Consider the following 21,821-nt stretch of genomic DNA (forward strand, 5'->3'; position numbering starts at 1 on the left):
TACACAAGGGGAGAGGTAGTGATGGAAAGGATAGCTCAGGTTGACATATCACCCTTTTCCTACCTCTTAAACAGTAAACTCTAGGGTCAAAGATAAGTCTGTTTCCCTGCTTCTTATTTAAAATGCTTTACAACTTAACCCCTTCCTATCTTTCCAGCCAGAAAACGCTATTCTCCTTCACGTATTCTATAATACAGCCAAATTGACCTTGCTGTACTTCTCATGTGATAAACATATTTCATCTTTGAGCCTTCAAAATAGCTGTCCCCCATACCTGAAATAATATCCCTTCTCATCTCTGCTCAGAATTCATGATTTCTTTTGAAATTCAGCTCACATCATTTTTTTGTGTGACACTTTTTTTGTTGTGCTTAGCTCGGGGATTCCCAAAATATTTCCTTTCCTGTACCCACACCCATATCCACTAGCCTTCAGTAAACTACTTCCTGTGTCCTCTATTCAATATGAAACAAAATGAATTCTACCATTTAGTGTTCATGTAGATATAAGAAATAAAAGTTTAATTTTTATAAAGTTTATTATGTACATAACTTTCTTTTAGTTTCATGAAATTGTTCAATGTAAATGTCTGTCAGAACACATTTAGATAAATTAGTGAGACTCTTTATTCTGTTTCTCATCAACCAACAGTTTTATTCTTGGTATAGCTTGTGAAAGCGAAATCCACATAATGTGGTCAGCCTCTAGTTTGTTTCTTGCTTTGGATTTGATTGAGAACAGGACTAAGAATCCTGATTCACAGAGATAAGTTGTTATAAACACAATTAAAGCCTTATGAGGACTTTGGCTAAATTTGGAGTATGCTTCCCCAATGTTACATTAAGAAAACTGTGTAACTTCATTGATTGGAAACCATTTCAAAATTATTGCAGAGAACTTCAGGGATAAGTTTCATGATTTTTTTATAACTCCATTTCAATATAATTAGTTTCTTTTATAATCCTGTTTTATTTAATGTATTTAAAATATTTTTTTCTGATAAGGAATTCCTAGACTTCTCTCATCTGTCAAAGCAGTCTGTGGCACACATAAAAAAGATTAAAAATCCTTGAATTATTGTCTCTTATGGATCATTATCATTATTGTTTTTCAAGTTTACTTTGAAAGATATTTCTTATCTAAAAACTCATTCACTTAGTTTGGGTTAGTAAGAATTATTCTTCCAATTATTCTTTTCAAATTTTTCAGATTCAATATAACTTTCCCTTCTTTATTGCTATCATACCATCTCTTCTTCCTTTCCTGACATACCATCCTCTCCAATTAATTTTCCTACAAAAATTACTTTTGGAATATTTCAACAGGATAATATAGTTTTCTAGCAAATAGTCTCCATTTCTCCTTGAGAGTACTCACTAGAGCTATGTGAGGTGGCAAGATCACTGTTTTAGCTAATAGTGCCTTTTTGTGGCATATTATCTCTCATCCATCCTCTTATCTATTTTGTTTATGCATATATGCACACACACATATATAAAACATATCCATATGCATGTATACATATATACATATATATGTATTATATTTCTAGCATGAAATCTATGAGCTCAAGTTCTTTCAGCTATCTGATCCTTATTATCTAGGAGATTATTGTTAAGGTATGAATTGGATGAAATGACTTCTGGGATCCCTTTCAGCTTCAAAAATTCTGTGAGTCTATTTGTATTCTAATAAAATTGGCTGTAAGACGAGTTTATGTAAAATGAGTATTTTCCATTGACAGCTCTCCCCACTCTAAATTAGAGTCATATTTCTATGAAAAATAAAAATATTCCCATGGAGTGAATTAAAAAACTGTAAAGAGAAAGGAATTAAATGCTAGTCAGCCCTATAGTGGTCAGCCATTTGAGTTGTGGCAGTATTCACTATTAGGAGTTGCAGTTCTCATATAAATTAATCCCTACCCCCTCACCATAATCCCTTTTGTCATTCTTTCAGTTCTTTCCAAATTCTGACATCTTAATAACCTTTGGCCATTTACCATTCCTTTATTTCACCTGACTCTGCACCATAAAATTATTTCATTTCCAAACATCTCTGAATTCTATATACACAACTACCAGAACTCCAATTCTCTTTTCCTTTCAGGGATGAAGACTATAATATGACATCCTCAACTGGTACTACTATCTAGTACATAATGTCTCTCCTAACAACTACTTGAAAGCAGGGATTATTCTACATCTTGCCTCTGTATTCCTGGCATCTACCAGAATTTAAACAGTAGACATTTAATAAGTCCTTGTTAAATGAGTGAATGTACTTCATCTAGAAAAGTCCTCTCACTTTGCAGCTTCAAGTTAAGTAATAAGAGCTAATTTCTATGCCTGACCACCTGGTTGTCTGGCTACATAGGGCTTGATAAGGAGAGAGCCCAAACAGCCTTTAGGTAGCAAGATTTTAATTAAATAATTCCTGTCATTTGTATGAATTCTGTTAAGTTCTATATCTTCTGGAATTATCAACACTTGTTTGTACTCTTTGTATTTCTTTGTTGTCAGCCATTGGCTACCAATTTACAAATCTAGACTGACTATTGACCCAACCTAAAACTTTTGTGTTTGCTCCAGAAAATTAACCTTGACATTTTCCTACTCTGTTAAATCTGTAATTTCCAAGTTTCCAAAATTGGAATTGATTGAATGACTAAACACAAAGTTCAACAGTCACTAAAAGGATGATGCTTATTGGGAGGGAAGCCTTCCTCCTGGAATGACTCAGATGTATCCTTAACCTTGTGTAACTAGGTGATGCTGTTGGTAGAGTGTTCCAGACTATTGGAATCAGGAAGATGCATTTAAATTTGGCCTTAGAAACCAGCTGTATAACCCTGGCAAATCATTTAAACATGGTCTGTCTCAGTTTTCTCAACTGTAAGATGGGGATGATAGTAAGAGCACCTACTTCTCAGGGGCTGCTGTGAAGATCTAATGAGATATATACTGTACTTAATATAGGGCATATTACAGATGCTTAATAAGTGCTTTTCCTCCTCCCCTCCTTTCCTTCATCTTCTAATGTTCAACATTTTTATCAAAGACTTGAATTAAGGACAAGTTGTCATGCTGATCAACACTGAAGATGGCAGGAAGCTGGAACGATTAGCTAAAATGTTGGGCATAACAAAATCAGGATTTTAAAAGTTTGCAGTAAGTTGGAATGATGAGCTCAATCAAATATACTGAAATCTTACAAAATTAAATACAAAATTCTACAAATTTCATAAATATTGAATTGGAGAAGTCTAGTCACTTGATGATTCCTATGAAAGAGGATTTGGCGTTTTCAGGAATGACATCATCAGCAATTGTCCGGTAATTGCTTATGCATGAGGCTGCTCTGGTCAACAGAGTGACATGGCTTCCACCATAAATTACAGGCCAGCTGAGGAGAGACAGTGTTCCAAATGAGAGACATCATAGTCACACTGAAATCTGTCCTGCTCAAGTCACATTTGAAATACTGTGTTCAGTTCTGTGCACTGCATTTTAGGAAAATCTTTTGTAATTTAGGATGTTATTAGAACAAGGCACACAAAATGGTGAGATGATTAGAGAAATAAAAGCCATATGAAGCTTAGATAAAGTAATGGACATTATTTAGAATGGAAAAGAGATTTAGAGTGAACATTTAGAATGATGGTGTTTTTTAAGTATTTGAAAGTATGTGAAAGAGAAATTAGACCTATTTTACTTTATTTCAGAATGGACAATGGCTAGAAAATATAAGGGAGAATTTTTGTTTTATGTATAAAAGGTATATAATGTATTTGTTGTGTATAGAATGTATAAAATAAATAGAACGCTGGACTGAGAATATTCATTTTTCTGAGTTCAAATCTGGCCTTAGACACTTATTAGCTGTGTGACTCTGGGCAAGTCGCTTAACCCTGTTGTCTTAGTTTCCTCATTTGTAAAATGAGATGGAGAAGGGAATGGAAAACTACTCTAATATCTTTGCCAAAAAAAAAAACAAAACCAAACCCAAATGGAGTCACAAAAAGTTGGATTCTACTGAACAACAACAAAAAAAGAAGTCTTCCTAACAATGAGAACTATCTAAAAATGGAATAGACTACCTTGGGCAGTATAGGGACATTCATCCTGGGAGCTGATTGACCGCTTTCTTTTGTTGCAAAAGGGCTTCTTGTTCAAATTCAGGTTAGACTAGGTGGCCTATGAGATCCCTTCTCAACTTTTAATTTCTGTGCTTATATGAAAATTATCTATATTGCATTTATAGGGAATCCAGGTGACTGCATATAGAGTACAGGCCTAGAGACCAAAAGATTAGAGTTCAAAGCCTAAGACATTTGCTAGCTCTCTATCCTGGGACATATAACTTAAATGCTCTCAGCCTCAGTTTCCTCAACTCAAAAAATGGGATAATAATAGTACTTACCATACAGGGCTTTTATGCAAATCAAATGAGATAATAATTGAAAAGCACTTAGATGGTTGCCTGGTACATAAAAGGCATACAAAAATGTGCTTTTTTAATTTTTAAAGCTTAGAATATATGGGCATAGAAAACAGATAATTGAGCAACACTAGGGTACTACGTGGAGTCTTGAGCTCCCTTTTGGTTCTGCCCATTTAGTCTTGGTATTTGATAAGGCAATGTTTTCTTTGTGCCAAAATGTTTCCTATTTCTAAAAAGTTATATCATGGGATGTCAGATTTGGATAAAATTTTTGAGACCATAGAATCCACCTCACTCAGTTTTTACAGATGTGGAAAATGAGATTATTTCATCAATGCATTAAGTCATTACTGCTTAAATGCTTTGCTATCTATGGAGTTAATCAAGTATTCATCTATTTGACATGTTTCTGACATTTTATTATGATTAAATTAAAAACAACAAGCTCTGCAAAGTTTAGCCACGGATTTATATTAAAAATGAATTCTTAAAGAAAATATATAGCTAGGCTTTAGTTAAATCTAAATCTTAGTCTCTACCAAAAGAAGAAAGAAAAAAGGAAAGAAAAAGAGAAAAAAGACATTCTATTGAAAATAGAAAATTAAGGTTTGAAGTAAATAAAGCAAAATGGACCACATCTTGCAATGACTAATATCTTCATAATACATTAGAAAGACAGCATGTTCACATATGCACTATAAATTCATCTTACAGAAAACTTAATGGGTTGGATTTGTAACAAGTTAAATGAGACTTTTTTTTTTCATTTGATCCAGTTTTCCTTGGCTGACACCCTTTTATGTTTGAGCTAAACCATCTTGGTTTTGAATGCTCCGACATATTTCACCCTCAGCCACATTTCACCATCAGCCTAGTGCCGAATGATTTGGAGTTTTGAAAGGAAAGTTCCCTTCAGATCTTAGGTTTGGGGTGGTGTCATAAACAAATCTGAGCTTCATTCTCATGGCTCACTATGATCTCTTTTAATCCTTTGATGTATTTATATCTATGTTCATGGATTATATGAGTAAGCCATGCACAATTATTTATCTTCTTAAGAACTGGGGCCTAAAATTCTCTGCTTATTGCTACCATGCTGGATGCTCAAGGGCAGATAGGGCTGAAAAGCAAGGGAGCTTTGAATAACTTTGATGGATTTTTCTCTGAAAAGTAAAGATTCTCACAATTCAATACAGTGGCTCTCTTGGCAAAAGTAGAAATCCCTGCTCACACCATTTCCACCTACTTTGTGTTTATCAGATTATTTATATATTCTTTCCTCCACTAGAATATGTGCATCTTAAAGGCAAAGATTACTTTTGTCTTTTGTTTTTCTTTGTAACACTATGTCAGGTAAACAGTAAATATTTAATAAATGTTCTTGATATTGATTAGTTAATTCATTATTGGCCTGAGTCTGTAAATAGGCAATTCCATAGATTAGTAGTTCTAAAAGATAGAAGTACATCAATATGAATTATAGGTTTTAGAAGAATGAACTTCTCTGCCCTCTAAAGCTGCCCAAAAGGACATGGTGAAAATATAGTATTGATAAGAGAAGGAGAAAGAGAGGATTTGGTGTCATGATTTGCACTTAATCCAGAGTGTGTGTGTGTGTGTGTGTGGGGGGGGGTTATTTGATATGATTTGCTGTATGTTTAATTTTCTTTTGTAAAATCTAAAACTGTGAATTCCCCAGAAGAATGAGGAGGTCATCCAGGAACAAATCATTGAAGAAGATATTATGAGTAGTGAAGGAAGCTTGGTTAGAAAAAAATACACACTGGACCAGTGATTCAAGGGTACAATTGTTAATTCAATTCTATTAATGAAATGACTGTCAAAAAGATTCCGAGATAGGAATTTGATGGCAGGCAGATTTGAATAAGAAAAAACAACTTATTCTGCTGGAGGTTCTGGTTGCCAAGGATCTGATATATCACACTGTAACTTTACTTATATTATTGATCATTACATAAAATGATAGTGATTGCATAAATTCCATTTCTTTCAGAAAGAAGAGGACCCAAATGTCAATCTAGAATTGTGGAGCAGAGAATGCATCTGCATTGAAAAGAGCTGAATTAGCCATTCTATTTATTTAGTGAATTTTTTCCAAACAAACCAATTAGGACAGAGTGGTTTGGACAAAGACAAGAAATAACATCCAAAGGCTAGAGCCATAAACCTTCCCTGGAATGCATAATAGGCAAATGCCATGATTAATTCAGGAAAGCAAAACCCCAGAAGTTAATGTCTTTGGAGGTCAGATAGCTATTTCATCTAGTCAGTCATGGGCAAGCATAGAACTTGTGTTGGTCCATGGCCAGTGGGCCTAGGGTCTAGAATCTAGGTAACCATGAGGAAACTGTGGGTGCAAAGCTCGAGAGAATGACTTGACTGAGTGAAGGAAAGATAAGGGAGAATACATAAACCAGGAATTTAGAGGAAGCTGATTCTAAAAGGTCTTACCTAATCCATTTGCCAAAGTCAATCCACATTTACTAATATTCTAGACCTTGACCTAATATCTAGCACAACTAGGATTAGGCTCTCTAACCTGGAGGACAAGACTGAGAAGAAGAGTCTCAGTCAGGCAAGCAAAAGGGGACTTAAAAGAGAATATAATTCCTGGTATTCCTGGTATAATTACATCATGCTACTAGTCCCAACCAGATAATTTGGAAAGAGTAACCAGCAGGATACAGACACCAGACTTTATTAGTGAGAACACACATATGTTATAGCTTCCCACAATTTCAGAGAGAAAGCAGGTGAAAAATTCTCAGCCTGGAATGGTCCCATGGTCTCATGGAATTGGAATTCTACCCATGTTCTTATTTTATGAGATGGTATAGTATATGGAGTGCTGGGCTTGCAGTCAAGAAGTTGTTATTTATTAATTTAATTATGGCTGACTATTGGTGGTCCCAAGAACCATAACACACCAGGCCTTTCTATTCTCCACTATCTCTTAAAATCTGTCCCAAGTCCATATTTGTTTTTTCCATGACATTATCTATCCATCTCATCCTGTGCCATCCCCTTCTTTTACCTTCAATCTTTCCTATTATTAAGGTCTTTTCCAATGAGTCTTGTCTTTTCTTATGTGGCCAAAGTATTTAATCTTCAGTTTCAACATTTGGCTTTTCAGTCAATAGCCTGAATTAATTTCTTCTAGTATTGATCAATTTAACCTCCTTGCTGTCTAAAGGTTTCCCAAAAGCCTTCTCCAAAAGTTCATTTTGAAAGTGTTAATTCTATGAAACTCAGATTTCCTTGTGGTCCAATTCTTACAGCCATACATTGTTGCTGAAAACTACAATTTTGATTATCTTGACCTTTGTTGGCAAGGTTTTTTTAAGTATGCTGCCAATATTTGCCATAGTTTTTCTTCCAAAGAGTAATTGTCTTTTAATTTCAAGACAGATTTGAGTTCAAATCTTTCTCAGATGCTTAATAGCTGCATGACACTAGACTGGTCAATTAACTTCTGTTTGCCTGATTTTCTTCAACTGTAAAATGGGGACAAATAAGGACCTACCTCATAGTTGTTTTGAGAATAATATGAAATAATATTTGTAAAATGCTTAGCACACAGTGCCTGGAATAGGGGTAGATCCTATATAAATGTTTATGTCCTTCTCTTCCCCTTCATTTCCAAGAAGTTACTTATACTGTGACAGGCAGTTGAATTATGGAGCTAGTCTTGTGTATTGGCCCTGCTGACCAAAGAAACTCAGAAATTTGGGATGTGGATATCACATGAGGGGAATCAGTTATGATAGATATGAGCTTCAAGATCATCAAAAGCTGTAGATTTGCTAGGACTTCTTTGTCACCTCTACCCAACCACTCTATCCTTTTCAAATGTTCTGGCAGGGTTTGGCAATAGAAGGAAAAAAATCAAGTCATGGGTGGGGAAGGGCAAATGCAGAAGGAAGTTTTTGCCATTATGGAGGGACAGGGAGAAAAGAATGAGGTACATTGGGGCCCCCTTCAATTGCCTGACAGATCACTAATATCACTGATTGCCTATATCTCAAATCAATAATTAACTATAGCCCTGGATTTTTTTTTTGTTTGTCTATCTGTCCATCTATCTTTTTTCCCCCTGAGACAATTGGGGCTAAGAGACTTGCCCAGGGTCACACACCTAGGAAGTATTAAATGTCTGAGGCCGGATTTGAACTTCAGGGCTGGTGCTCTATCCACTGTGCCATCTAGCTGCTCCCTACCTATCAATCTTTATGGATATTTATACATAGACATATAGAATATATTTGTCAATAGATTATCAATATTTTTATAGACATGTACATTTTATATATATATTTATATATATATATATATACACACACAGATATCCTATAGATAGGTTATCTATTTATCTGCATATGATAAAACCCTATCTATTATCCATAAAATCCAAGCCTATAACTAATTATTATAATTATTAAATTTTATACAAATTATAGGTATACACATATACATACAAGTATATATATAAACACAGAGAGATAGATTATATAATTAATGCGTTTTTCCCCCTTCCTAATGTCTGCTTCTTCCATCTTCCTTTGTAAAACATAAGTATGACTAAGCAAAACAAACCAATGAAATCTCTAAAAATGTCAGAAATTTTTCTTTTGTAGTCCAGTACCTCTCTGCCAAGAAAAATGTATTTTACAATGAGTTCTCTGGACTCAAGATTTACTAATTATTGCATTGACCAGAGTTCTGATATGTGACACTGCAATTTTCTGTGTATTATTGACTGTTGCGCTGCTATTTTCCTTATATTATGGACCATTGCATAAAGTAATAGTGATTGAACAAAGCATAGTGACCATTGCATAAAAAGTTCTCCCAATTCTATTTATTTTATATAATTATTCCCAAGAAATTCCAAATACTTCATCTTTTATATATTTACAGCATAATAATTCTCCATCCTGTTCATATGCCACATATTTGTTCTTTTCTCCAGTTATTATGTATCTTCTTTGCTACCAGTGTTTTGCCATCGCAGAAAAAAATCTACATAGATATCTTTCCTTTTGTCCTTCACTTTTTGGGAGCACACACCTGGAGTAATTTTTTTTTTGTTTTTCTTTAAAAAAATAATAGCTTTTTATTTTTCAAAATACATGCAAAGATAGTTTTCAGAATTCACTCTTTCAAAACCTTGTGTTCCAAATTTTTCTCCCTTTCTCCTCATCTCCTCTTTCCCCTAGACATCAAATAATCCAATATAGGTTAAACATGCAATTCTTCTAAATATATCTTATGCTGTAAAAGAAAAATCAGAATCAGAAGTGGAAAAAATGAGAAAGAAAAAAGCAAGCCAACAACAAAAAAGTGAAAATATTATGTTGTGATCCACATTCAGTCCCCAAAGTACTCTTTCTGAATGCAGATGGCTATTGAAATTGGCCTGAATCACTTGAGTAAAATTTTGAGAGAATTGCTAAGGGAAATCGCAAAAGTCTGGGTTCAGCTGCTGCTTCCGATACACTCATAGGAACTCTGATACCTTTGTGGCCATGGGCAGTTCACTCTCATTGCTGTAGACAACACCTCTTTAAGACTTTAAATAGTTTATTTGGACTGGTAAGAGGAAGTGTACTTACACCAATGAAATCATGGATTTAGCACTAATGGCCCCCACATTTTGAAAGGGTCACATTTTCTTCTGGATTCCTTATATTAATCTTTTCCTCTTTTCCTCCTCCCCTGGGCCTTCATTCTCTCCTTCCCCCTGTCACTGATGCTTTTATAATCTTCCTACACCTCTTTCATCTCCCATGTTTAGGGAGGAAAGTGATATCAGATTTATTTTTAATTTAAAACTGTATGTGGGGGCAATAGTAGAGAGATTTCTGAGTCTAGAATCAGAAAGACTTTAATTCAAAACAAGTCTAAGCTAGTCATTACTTGTGTGAGGGTAATAACAGTACCTACCTTGCAGGGTTTTTGTGAGGATCAAATCACAAATTGGCATAGGACCTAGCACATAGTAGGTGCCATATAAATGCTGATTCCCTTTTTGACTGTTATTTTTGTTTTTCAAGTATTTACAAAATGTTTAAAATACTTTTTCTTATAATTTTACCAGTTTAACGTCAAGCTTCCCAGGCTATCAGTTAGAATCATTACATCTTTCCCTTTTTTCAAGTATTTATTAAACACTGGGCTATGTTCAGGGCATCTAGATGGCACAGTGGATAGAATGCTTTCCCCTGTGTTCAAGTTCAGTCTCAAACACTTACTAGCTGTGTGAATTTGGGTAAGTCACTGAACCCTGTTTGCCTCAGTTCCTCATCTGTGAAATGGCCAATTACCCCAGTATCTTTGCCAAGAAAACCTAAATAGGGTCATGAAGAGTTAGACATAATTGAGAAAGGTTGAATAATTGCTTGATAGTTTGTTTGTGAAAGATGTTTGCTTACCTCCAATCTTCAGTTTTCTCTCCCATCCTGTATGATTTATTAAAAATTATATTCAATGATAATACTTTTACATGCATTATGCATTTGGAATAATTATTGATAATTATGTTATTTCCTATTTTCTATCTACATGTCTACAAATATCCTATTGTTTTTTATAGAATTTATTGGAGTTCAAAATTCTTCATTTTGGAGAATATAGGGTGCATTAAATCTTGAGGATTAATTAACAATATATAGAAGATAATGGTAGGAGTGAAGAGAACTTTATCTTTCCTTCTTAGCCTAGAGTTTAGCTCAAGCTTTTGGAAGAATCTTGGGAAGAAAATATATTTCCACTTAGCTCCTGGATGACTTTTAGTCCACTAAAATGGGCTTTATGGCCTTGTGATTTCTAAAAAGGATTAAATTATGGGAGTGTCAAGGAAGTTCTCACCCTGGATGAGATAGTTGTTTGGGATAATATAATTTGATTCAGAAGCAGACAAGAAAATGGTTCAGGACTGAACTGGGGAAAATATTTATGGCAGTTTGGGGGCTGTCTATTAGCTAGCTATGTGTGACTGTCTAAAGAGCTGTCACTTTTCTTTACTAGGGAGAAGCCTCCTTGTTTCTCCATAAAGGTGACAAATGTGTCCTCTTCACAGGATACCCCTCAGCATATTCAATTTTCCACTAACTTTGCATATATTTTGGGGGAAATGTACCCCTATTTTAGGGGGATAATCTATTACTGCTTTTGTTACTATTCTATCTTAATAAATGATTTTGTTTTCAACCACTTGTATCCTTTAGATTCATAATGAAAGTAAATACTGTGATGGAGGCTTGTGAAGCATATAGTTCAGAGTAGATTCAGACTCATGCTACTTGAACCTGGGATAGCATTGCTGGAAGTTAAATTGTGAGGGGGATTTCATAGATGATATATTATGATTACCAGGGATTTTTATACTTTAAGACTTATATCTTGTTTGAAATTTAAAAGCTTCATTCCTAATATATAGGATTTTAAGGTGGAAAAATGCCTTTTTGGATAGTGATCCATTTATAAGGGGGCAGAGTGGATAGAATGCTGGTCATCATTAGGAAGACATCCTCTTGAATTCAAATCTGGCCTCAGACATTCACTGGTTATGTGGTCTTGGGCAACTTTGTTTGTCTCAGTTTCCTCATCTGTAAAATAGACTGGAGCCGGAAATGTCAAATCACTCTGGGTAACTTTGCCAAGAAAATTCCAAATGGGTTCATTAGGAGTCCATCTCCTGAATGATGAACAACAACCGTTTATAAGGCTCCTGGAGTCATATTTCCAGGAAATGGCCAAATATTCAGTCATAAAATTTGAGAGGGGAGTGTGACATAGTAGAAAGATTTTGGTTCTAATCTTTGTTCAACCTCAGTTTCCTCAGCTGTAAAAATAAGTATTTGATTATTATATTTCTAAGATTCTTTCTAGCTCTAAAAATTTGATAAATAGAATTATGTTGTCTACCTATGTGGAATGGATTCCAGCACATGGTAATTGTATTTTATTAATGATTTTACCTCAAGTTCCAGTTGAAATTTTTTATTGCTTTTTCATATGGAAGTTTGAACCCCTCAAAATTATCCTTTCTCTAGTAGAAGTTCAAGGAATATAAGCAAACACACACACATACACACACACACACATACATATACGACCACCCTTCTATACTTGGATAATGTGATCATTTTAGTTCTATTGATTGAACCCATTCTTATTTGCCTGCCTTTATAGTCAACTCTTCTGCCCTCATTAAGGCAGCATTCATTCTTTGTGTCCTCTTTTGTTTAACCACCAGGAAATTGAAGAGCTTTAGGCCTCATTACATTCTTGCGTAAAACTTTGGCTGCTTTTTCTTTCCGATATTAGTGGAAAAGCCAAGGTATCTCATTAGTTGCCAAGTAGCAGTGGATGGAGAACTGGAAAGTGGCCAAGACCAAATCACTCCTACCCATTTTTTCCAACTTAAGGCAAACTTACTTTCTTTCTCCCATCACCTAAGATATTGCCAGGAGCCTTTAAGAGAATTACTATTAGTTGCCATTGAGTTTTCAGAGATGCTAAATTCATAATCACCTATTGATATCTGGATCCAGATGAACAAGAAATGTAAAAAGTGAAAGCTAGGACCAGTCTGTGAATAAGACTGTCCATCTCTGCCAAGGGCAATGGACACAGGAGATGCTGCTTCAGCTATAGCATTATTCTGATTGGCTGTTATATGAATGACTGAACCTCACTTCCCCCTTCTGATTTAGTGGGAACAGGTCAAGGGTTCTCCTGCAAAATACACAACACTTCCAGTTTAAAATAGATCTTGGAATACCCTAAAAGAGGAAGGAAGAATGTGAGAATGCAATAGGACAGCGTTCTTTGATCCTGAACCCAGTTAGAATGTTAATTATCTGTGCATGTCAGACCAAACAGTGGGACCTCCCCTACAGCAGGCCTCCCCCAGTGAATTAGAGGACCACAAAAATGATTGTGTTGTTGCACCATTTCCAAATGATTTGACCATGATTTTCGGGCAGATTTTGGATGAGGAAGTTGCTTTGTCTATGTAGAATATATATATATATATATATATATATATATATATATATATATATATATATACACACACTATATAGTTTGGCACTAAGCAATATGATCTAAAATTCAGGGGGGAAAATACCACAATAAAAGTAGGACTTATTAGTGTTCAGTATTTGTGAACTTACTGTATGCTCAGTTCTGTGCAAGATTCCCCTTCTGACTTTAGTGTTAATAGGTAAAAATCCACTTTAAGAAATATGTACTACTTAAGTTTAAAGTAGATCTCAGAATACAAAATATAGTTTGTTCCCCTTTTCTCTTTCTGCTACTCTGGGAATAGTTATTAAATCAGTACCATTACAGTGGTGTGATTCAAACTCCAAAAATATTGGGGTTCTATACCATGTTGTGGGGTGTCTCAAAAGAATTTGTTGGCTCAGACCCATCTACAATTCAAGGACAAAGTTTATTATAATGTAATACCAATTAAAGTAGGTTAAATTCTAAAAGAAGTTAACAAAGAGCTAGGAGCAAGAAGGCAAATTTATAAGGAAAAGTTAGACAAACCAGGTGCTTCATGTCACTGATATGCTAATTTTATGGCTTACAGGTGGAATTGAGTTGTCTGGTTCTGACTTTGTGCTCTTAGTTCCCTTAGCAAAGGTCATGGGGAACCTTTCAGAAGTATGTTTTTAGGTCTGAAACCATCTCTAAGTTAAGTGTTGAGCACCTAATTTTGTTCTGTGCTTGTGTTAACTTTAAGCACCTCATTATTGATGCTTATTAGTCTCAGAAACCACGTTATCACTGATCAACAGGCTGTTATCTGACAGCCTGCAATATTGGTGGGCTCAGTATCCTGGTCATATAGAGTAAATTGAGGCAGGATTGCTACATTCTTCCTAAGGTCCATATCACAACAACTGCTTCTGAAAAGTCTTGTTAATTGTCTCTAATGTAACTCAACTCAGGGCATCTGGATGGCAACGTGGCTAGAGCACTAGCTCTGGAGTCAGGAAGATCTGAATTAAAATCTGATCTCAGATACTTATTAGCTGTGTGATCCTGTGCAAGTCATCTTTACTTCAATTTTTTCTTCCATGAAATGAGCTTTAGAAGGAAATGGCAAATAACTCCAGTATCTTTGCTCCAAATTGAGTCAGGAAGTGTTGGACATGACTTAACAGCAACAACAATAACAAATAACTTTGCTCATTTTCCCAGTGACTTCTAGGACCAAAACACTTACCTCTAGAATGAATATTTTATATGTTGTCTCTCATAAAAGAATATAAGAGAACTAGCTAATGTTTTTATTCCCAGCATTTAGAACAATGCTTGCTACACATATCAAGTACTTAATAAATGCTTTATTCATTCATTTACAGAGAACATAAGAGAAAACAAGGCTTCTGTATGAGCCAATGAAAGAACAAAAGATAACAGAACTTCACCATATTCTGAATGGAGAGATACAAATCATAAGCTTTTTAAGAGCTCAGAGAATGAAAGAATTTCCCATGTGCTGAAGCAATCATTTCCTAGAGCTAGGTTAAGGGATGAGGAGGATTTGAAGAGGGGGAGAGGGGAGGATTGCATGGATATCTTCCTCATAGACTGTGCTAAATCAAGTCTTTCCTGATTACAGTTCCTATGATCCAGATAAAGGTGTTTGGGTAATGCTCTAGCTAAATGCCTATATCTTGATTTGTGTCATCATGAAATTCCACCAAATAATATTATTAATATTTGATGGCTATCAAACAGGCTTTTTTAAAACTTTAAATAAGATTTCTAAATTCCTGGTAAGTGGTATTGTTTACTAGTATAAAAAATAAAGAAGAAATATAAAAGAAATAAAGATAGAACATTCCTGAGAAATGGATAATTACTTGTCAAGAGGGGCACGTTGCTATGTTAGCAATATATTGTTGCTTTATTACAACTTTGCTTGCTCTTTAATTCAGAGGTGTGAAGCCCTGCCAGGAACTTGGAATAGACAAGCTAACAGGAGGAAGGGATTTCAAGAAGTACCCTGACAGAAGTGGGAAAACTGGACCAAAGCTGAGGGAAGACATTAACGTCTATTATATTATTATGTCTTGTCAGGGGATTTGGGAGACTTTGAGGGCTGTCCTCCCTTCCTGCTGGGGTCCTGCTGTAGTCAGGAGATTCTATCATTCTTGCTTATGGCTTATCTGTAGGCAGCCCTTTCTAGATTTGGGATTAGCTTCACTTCTACAACAAATCAAGTCTCTGGTCTAGAAGTCATGGTTACTGAACACTTCCTGAGCTGATAATATAATATCTAATATCCCATTATTTTCAATTTTTTTAGATTGATTTCAGGGCCAGTTCTGGGTTGATATGAGATTAGTGGACCTTTCTTTACCTGGTGAAGTGGAATGAGGTGAGGCTGTTTTAAATAATAAATAAGAGTACTGGGAATATTTTCTACTGTTGTTTTCTCTTACTAATAATATTTAAAAAACCGAATTTAACTGTTTTATTTTTACTACTCTCATAAGACAAAGTAGACAAAACTGGCTTTAAAAGGATAAAGAGTTGCTAGAAGTAGGAACCAGTCATTTTTCTGTACCACTTACCAATCATTTCCAAACCATACAGCTGTCTGTGTATACCTCCTCTGTTCTTTCTAGGTCCTATTTTTATGTTACATGAATTCATATGAGGTTCTTGAGGGCAAACATTGTCATTCTTTCTTATATTTACATTCTCTCTGCTTAGCACAGTGCTTGATACACAGTATCACTTAATCAATGTTTTGCCATTTTTTACCAATATTACCAATTCACATTATAGAGTGTTTTACAAAGGGATTTTATATAATATATCTCTTATTTTCATTTGACCCTTGTCCTACTGGGTTCTTACAAGGGTCTTGTTTCTGCTCTGATGGAACTTCTCTCAGTTATCAACCAATAATCTTGCAACTGTGGGCTTCATAAGTCTCTGCTCAATATAACAGGGGTCCTCAAACTACGGCCTGCGGGCCAGATGGGGCAGCTGAGGACGTTTAACCCCCTCACCCAGGGATAAGAAGTTTCTTTATTTAAAGGCCCACAAAACAAAGTTTTTGTTTTTACTATAGTCCGGCCCTCCAACAGTCTGAGGGACAGTGAACTGAACCCCTATTTAAAAAGTTTGAGGACCCCTGAATGAACATTAGAATGGGAAAGGCAACATCCGGAATCTAACATGATTTCTATTCTAAGAAAAGATAGCTTATAAAATGACAGAAGAAAACTTACTTTTGAAATATCTTTCCCTAAACAATGATTGAGTGAGTAATCTAACAAAGCAAACCCATGTGAATTATACTTCTTTTAAAATGCTCTGGGGGACCAAAAAAAAGTTTTGTCATCTGGAATTTGGTTGAATATTTAATGGTAAGAAAACAGCTGAAGCTTTTTGCTAATTCTAGAACATTACCCATTCCCATGGAGGAGTTATTTCAAGTAGCATCCTTTAAAAGGATCCTCTGTTTCTTTTTATGTATCTTCATGGCATTTTTCATTATCTTTTCTTGGCATCTTTTAGGCATATATGCCAGGCTACTATAACCAGAAAAGGAAAACTCTTTTTGTCCATAACAAAGGACTGTTACTTAACTATCAATTAGCTAATAGATCATACTGTTCCTATTGTATATTTTATGGTCTCTAAAATTTTGAGATGTGTAATTGATGTGCACTGGCCACCCCTCCCATGATCCACCATAAAATGGGTCAAAATAAGCTTCATTTTTTCTGTTAAAAAAACAGAGTTAGCAAGAAATTATATGTTGGGTGCATATGGCAGCAAAACCTGGATTCAACTACATCTTTCCAGAGTGTTAAAGTTCTTGCTTAGTTCACCAAGTAACAGTACTTGTTCTAATTCCCAGACCCTTTTTTTTTTCCTGTTCAAGATTCCAATTGAGTTGGGCATATTGAAAGTATCTATTTTCCTTCAGATCTGGCTGTAGTTTTCCTTCTCAAAAATTACACTATGCCAAAAAAAGATCTTAGTACTGTTTTTGACCTGTATTCTTAATGTTTTTTTAAAATAATTTTCCAAGAACGAATTGATCTGGTTCAAACTGGGGGCTGACATGGAAAGTTTTAGTCTATTGCAACTTTTCTAAGTAAATTCTCTGAGGTCAAAGAGTGAAGTACGATTAAAAATCCCATAGCCATAATGGGCAGCCCATAGCTGCCATAAATGCTGTAGAATTTGCAAAAGTACTGAAGTTTCATACACTGTGGTTTCTCTGGCAGTGCAGTATAAGATCAGATCATCTCCACAGTGAAATTCCCAGTAAGATTCTTAGCTGAATCTTAGCCAGCCTTGACATTTGTGGGCAATGTAGCCTGTGAATAACATTTTCTTTTCTTGGACTTGAAAAATTGCTAAACTTTCTCAATTTTTATTAATTGCTGCAAAGTCACTTTTTCATAGCTAGCTCAGAGAGAGGGGAAGCTTTTGGATAATCAAAAGCAGTGAAAAGATTTTGTACATTTGATTAGGTACATGATATGAAAGTTATGTCCATTATGGTAAAGAAGTGAATGAGAGACAGCATCCATAGTAGAGTGGATAGAGTATTGGCCTTTGGAAACTGGAGATCTAGGATGAAATATCACTTGAGACCAGCTGTCTGATCTTGAGCCAAATCATTTAATCCCTTAGTGTCCTAGACCAATGTCAAAGACTATAAGTTACTGGTAAGATGCCAATCTCAAAACAGGGGAGAGAGTTCCTACCCTATGAGTAATTTATACTAATGAACTTATAGGCCCCAAACCAAAAAATAGTTGTACTGCTATTAGTACCTTGCATATAAAAGAACGTTGGATGGTTGCTAGTATAAGTACTTGTTGTTTAGTTGTGTTTCAGTTCTACCCAACTCTTTGTGACCACATTTGGAATTTTCTTGGCAAAAATACTGAAGTGTAAACCATTTTCTTCTCTAGCTCATTTTACAAATGAGAAATTGAAATTAATAGAGTTAAATGACTTACCCAGGATCACACAGCTAGTAAATCACAAATGTCTGATTTGAATTCAGAAGATGAGTCTTCCTGACTTTGGACTGTTCCCCTTTCCTTTCCTTGGTGCCTCCTAACTGCCCACTTTAAGTACAGGGTATTCCAAAAGTCTTAGTGCAGTTTTAAGCTGTTCCACTTGAGAATTTTGTGAAACTTTTTATTATTATTCACATTTTCGTGATGAAGATATTGAGTCTCTGAGGGTTATAACTTTCTTATAATCATACCTTTAGAATCTGAGATCTTTTGTTCCAAGCCCTAAATTCTAGTCATGATACAACTTTGCCTTTTATGCTCTAAGCCAGTGATTCTCAAATTTTTGTTCTTAGTATCTTCGTGTTGTTAAAAAACTATTGAGGATCTGTTCAAAGAGTTTTTGTTCATATGAGTTATATTTATAGCTATTTACTATATTAGAAATAAAAATAATTTTGAATTTGTAGACCCTCTGAAAGGGTTTCAGAGACCCCAACAGTTCTTTGGACTACACTTTGAGGACCACTGCAATGCAAGCCATTGTTAATAAAGGAGGTATATCATGAAACTCTAATTCAGAAGACAGCCAATTTTTTCATCTTGATCTCCAACCAAATTCTTCCATCCCTCTTTCCATGTTGAAAATAGAATCACCTTTTTTGTTGACTGATATCGACTGATTTTCCTAATCTCTTTTATTTCAAGTATTCCCACTTTTATTGGATAGAAGACAGAACAGAAAGTATGGGATGCAAATTAAAAACTTAAAATTGAGGTGGTTCTATCAGTAATTTAAAATCATGATTTTTTCCCCTTGAAGAAAATTCATTATTCATAGCCAACACTATAATAGTTGATGGAGCAGATCCAATGATTACATTATCATTGATATATTCTATTTGTACAAACTGTTCATTTAGTCATCTTAAATTTGGCAATTTTTTTACAACTATGAGGATTAAAGCTTATGATATTGCTAAAATGCTAACTGCCCACGGACCTAGGTAGCTCTGAAAGAGAGGCTGTTGACTTTTGCACAGCCTTCCCTCACTTAAATCCAACTCATTCACATATCACAGGATAATTTCTTTGATGTTATGGTCTTCTTCAAGAACAAACAACAACTGTCCACAGCTAGTTAGGCAGAACATGGTATAAATAAAACCCCAAAGAATCAGTTAATTTCATTCAGTTCCCTCCCTACCAATGACTTTTTTTACTTGAATGTCCATCATTTGTTGAGAATAATTAATAATATATAGAACACAGGAGATGTCACTTCTACTATACTCTGTTCTAATTGGACCATATTTGTCATATTGAGTTCAGTATTGCTAAGCAGGAGAGGATCCAGAGAAAGGATGTCAGGATTTTCAGGGAACTAGAGACCATCTATAGGAATACTAGTTGAAGGATATGTAGTCTAGATGAAAGAGGATTCAATGGAGAGATATGATGAGATGCAATAGCTGTCTACAAGTATTTGAAGTACTATTACATGGAATAAAGATTACATTTCTTTTGCTTGGTTCAAGAGGGCAGATAGAAGCAACTGGTAAATGTCACAGATATAAGTGTAACTTAATGAGAGAATGTGTGGGAAAAAGTATACAAAGCACATTTTCTTTGAGTGATATGAAATCAGAAAGACAGCACAGAAAATTACCAAGATGTTAAGTTTTCTACCACTTATATTCAGAGATCTTCATTCTTCTGTAAGCAACTACAATACACACACACACACACACACACACACACACACACACACTCCTTAAAGAGTTTTTATTATTCAAGAGTTATGTATTTTTCAATATTATTATTATTATTTAAGGGCAATGGATATCAGCAAGGGAAGAATATCTCATACTGACACACTAGACTTTTGGCAGGTATTAAATAAGGGCACATATACTGGGCCAAAGTCACACTCACCATGAAAACATGAGCAGTAGAACAGATTATCAAAATTGCTGCAATAAAGAAAATACAAAGGACCAAGTCCTTGGCAGAAATGTAGGACATGAGGCAATATGGTTGGCATTGGTTCTCATCAGCTAATTGGGTTCTTCCTATTCCAACTAAAAGCAGTTAACCCAGCCTATGAAAGATACTATGAAAAGGGGGCATCTAAGTGGTACACTGAATAGAATGCAGATTCAGGAGTCGGGAAAATTCATATCTCTAAGTTCAAATCTACTCTCAGACATTTATTGGCTATATGATTATACCCTGTTTGGGTTCCTCAGTTTCTTCATCTGTAAAATGAGCTGGAGAAGCAAATGGTAAACTACTCTATTATTTTTGACAGTAAAAACCCAAAATGGTGCCACAAAGAGATGTGATAGTTCTCAAAAGGTCTCTGATGCTGATTTCTAGAAGCTTGATTAAATGGGTGACTGAGAGACTTCAGTTTTGCAGGTGTGAAGCATAGGACCTGTGACCTAGGGGATTCTTCCTCTGAGGTATCAATATTGCCCCCATATTGATTTTGTAGATAGGTTTACGTACTTGCACCAGTACTTCCTGGCCTTGGTCCATTGAGATGATTCCTGTTTATTTGTTTCTAGGAAAGAAAGAGTTACTGCACTGTTTGTCTTGCTAAGAAGAAGGGAACTGGATAACTGGATTGAACAGCCCAGAGTATTAGGTATGGTGATAGTTAATAAGAACTGGGCCTGGAGAAAGTAACTTGATTTGTGTCTCAGAGTGGGGCTTTCAGTTTCTCTCTGTCTTTACTCTCAATAAATGATAAATACTCAAGGAAGAAGAAAATATTCTTGCTTTCTCCCCATTAGTAACTTTATTTTATTTTTGTTTTCTTTCAGACACTCACTCTGTACCTTTTCTTCACATTGCTGTTGTGGTCGGCCTTCAAACATGTAATAGAAGGTAGTAAAAACTAGAGAAAGATAAAGCTTATAAATGTGCTGATTTACCCAGTTTCATGGGAAAAAAAGAAAGGAGTCTGTTAATAAAGATATTAACAACAACATATGGTGGCTCTCACTCAGGAGCATTTGACAAATATATACTAGCAAATCAGCTTTCTGGTGAAATAGTATGTCTACACATTTCAAGATTAATCATACCTGTTAAGTTGCAAATATTTCTTTAATATGCAATAAGAATTTTAATCACTAGGCCTTTATTATAGAGTATCCTCCCCCTTTCATGGGAACAATGGTTTATAAAGTAGAAGTATTTTTCCTTGTTTTTGTCTTTAAATTAGTCCTCTTTTGGATCTTATGAGTGAAGATCCCATTCATGTGGGGGAGATATATGCAGGTAACAAATCCAGGTTGATACTAAGTGGAAGCTATAACCATAAAACCCCAG

General features: G+C 35.1%; 1 long non-coding RNA gene across 1 annotated transcript in view; it reads left to right on the plus strand.

The window, feature by feature from the left end:
- Positions 1-21,474, plus strand: part of LOC116421345 — a 40,866-nt gene extending 19,392 nt beyond the window's left edge. The window contains exons 2-4 of the long non-coding RNA XR_004231674.1: positions 15,797-15,868; positions 21,053-21,132; positions 21,311-21,474. This is a non-coding gene — a long non-coding RNA (uncharacterized LOC116421345). The remainder of the gene's footprint in view (positions 1-15,796; positions 15,869-21,052; positions 21,133-21,310) is intronic.
- Positions 21,475-21,821: the final 347 nt, after the last annotated feature.

Source organism: Sarcophilus harrisii, chromosome 1 (assembly GCF_902635505.1).
Source record: "Sarcophilus harrisii chromosome 1, mSarHar1.11, whole genome shotgun sequence".
Classification (NCBI taxonomy): domain Eukaryota; kingdom Metazoa; phylum Chordata; class Mammalia; order Dasyuromorphia; family Dasyuridae; genus Sarcophilus; species Sarcophilus harrisii.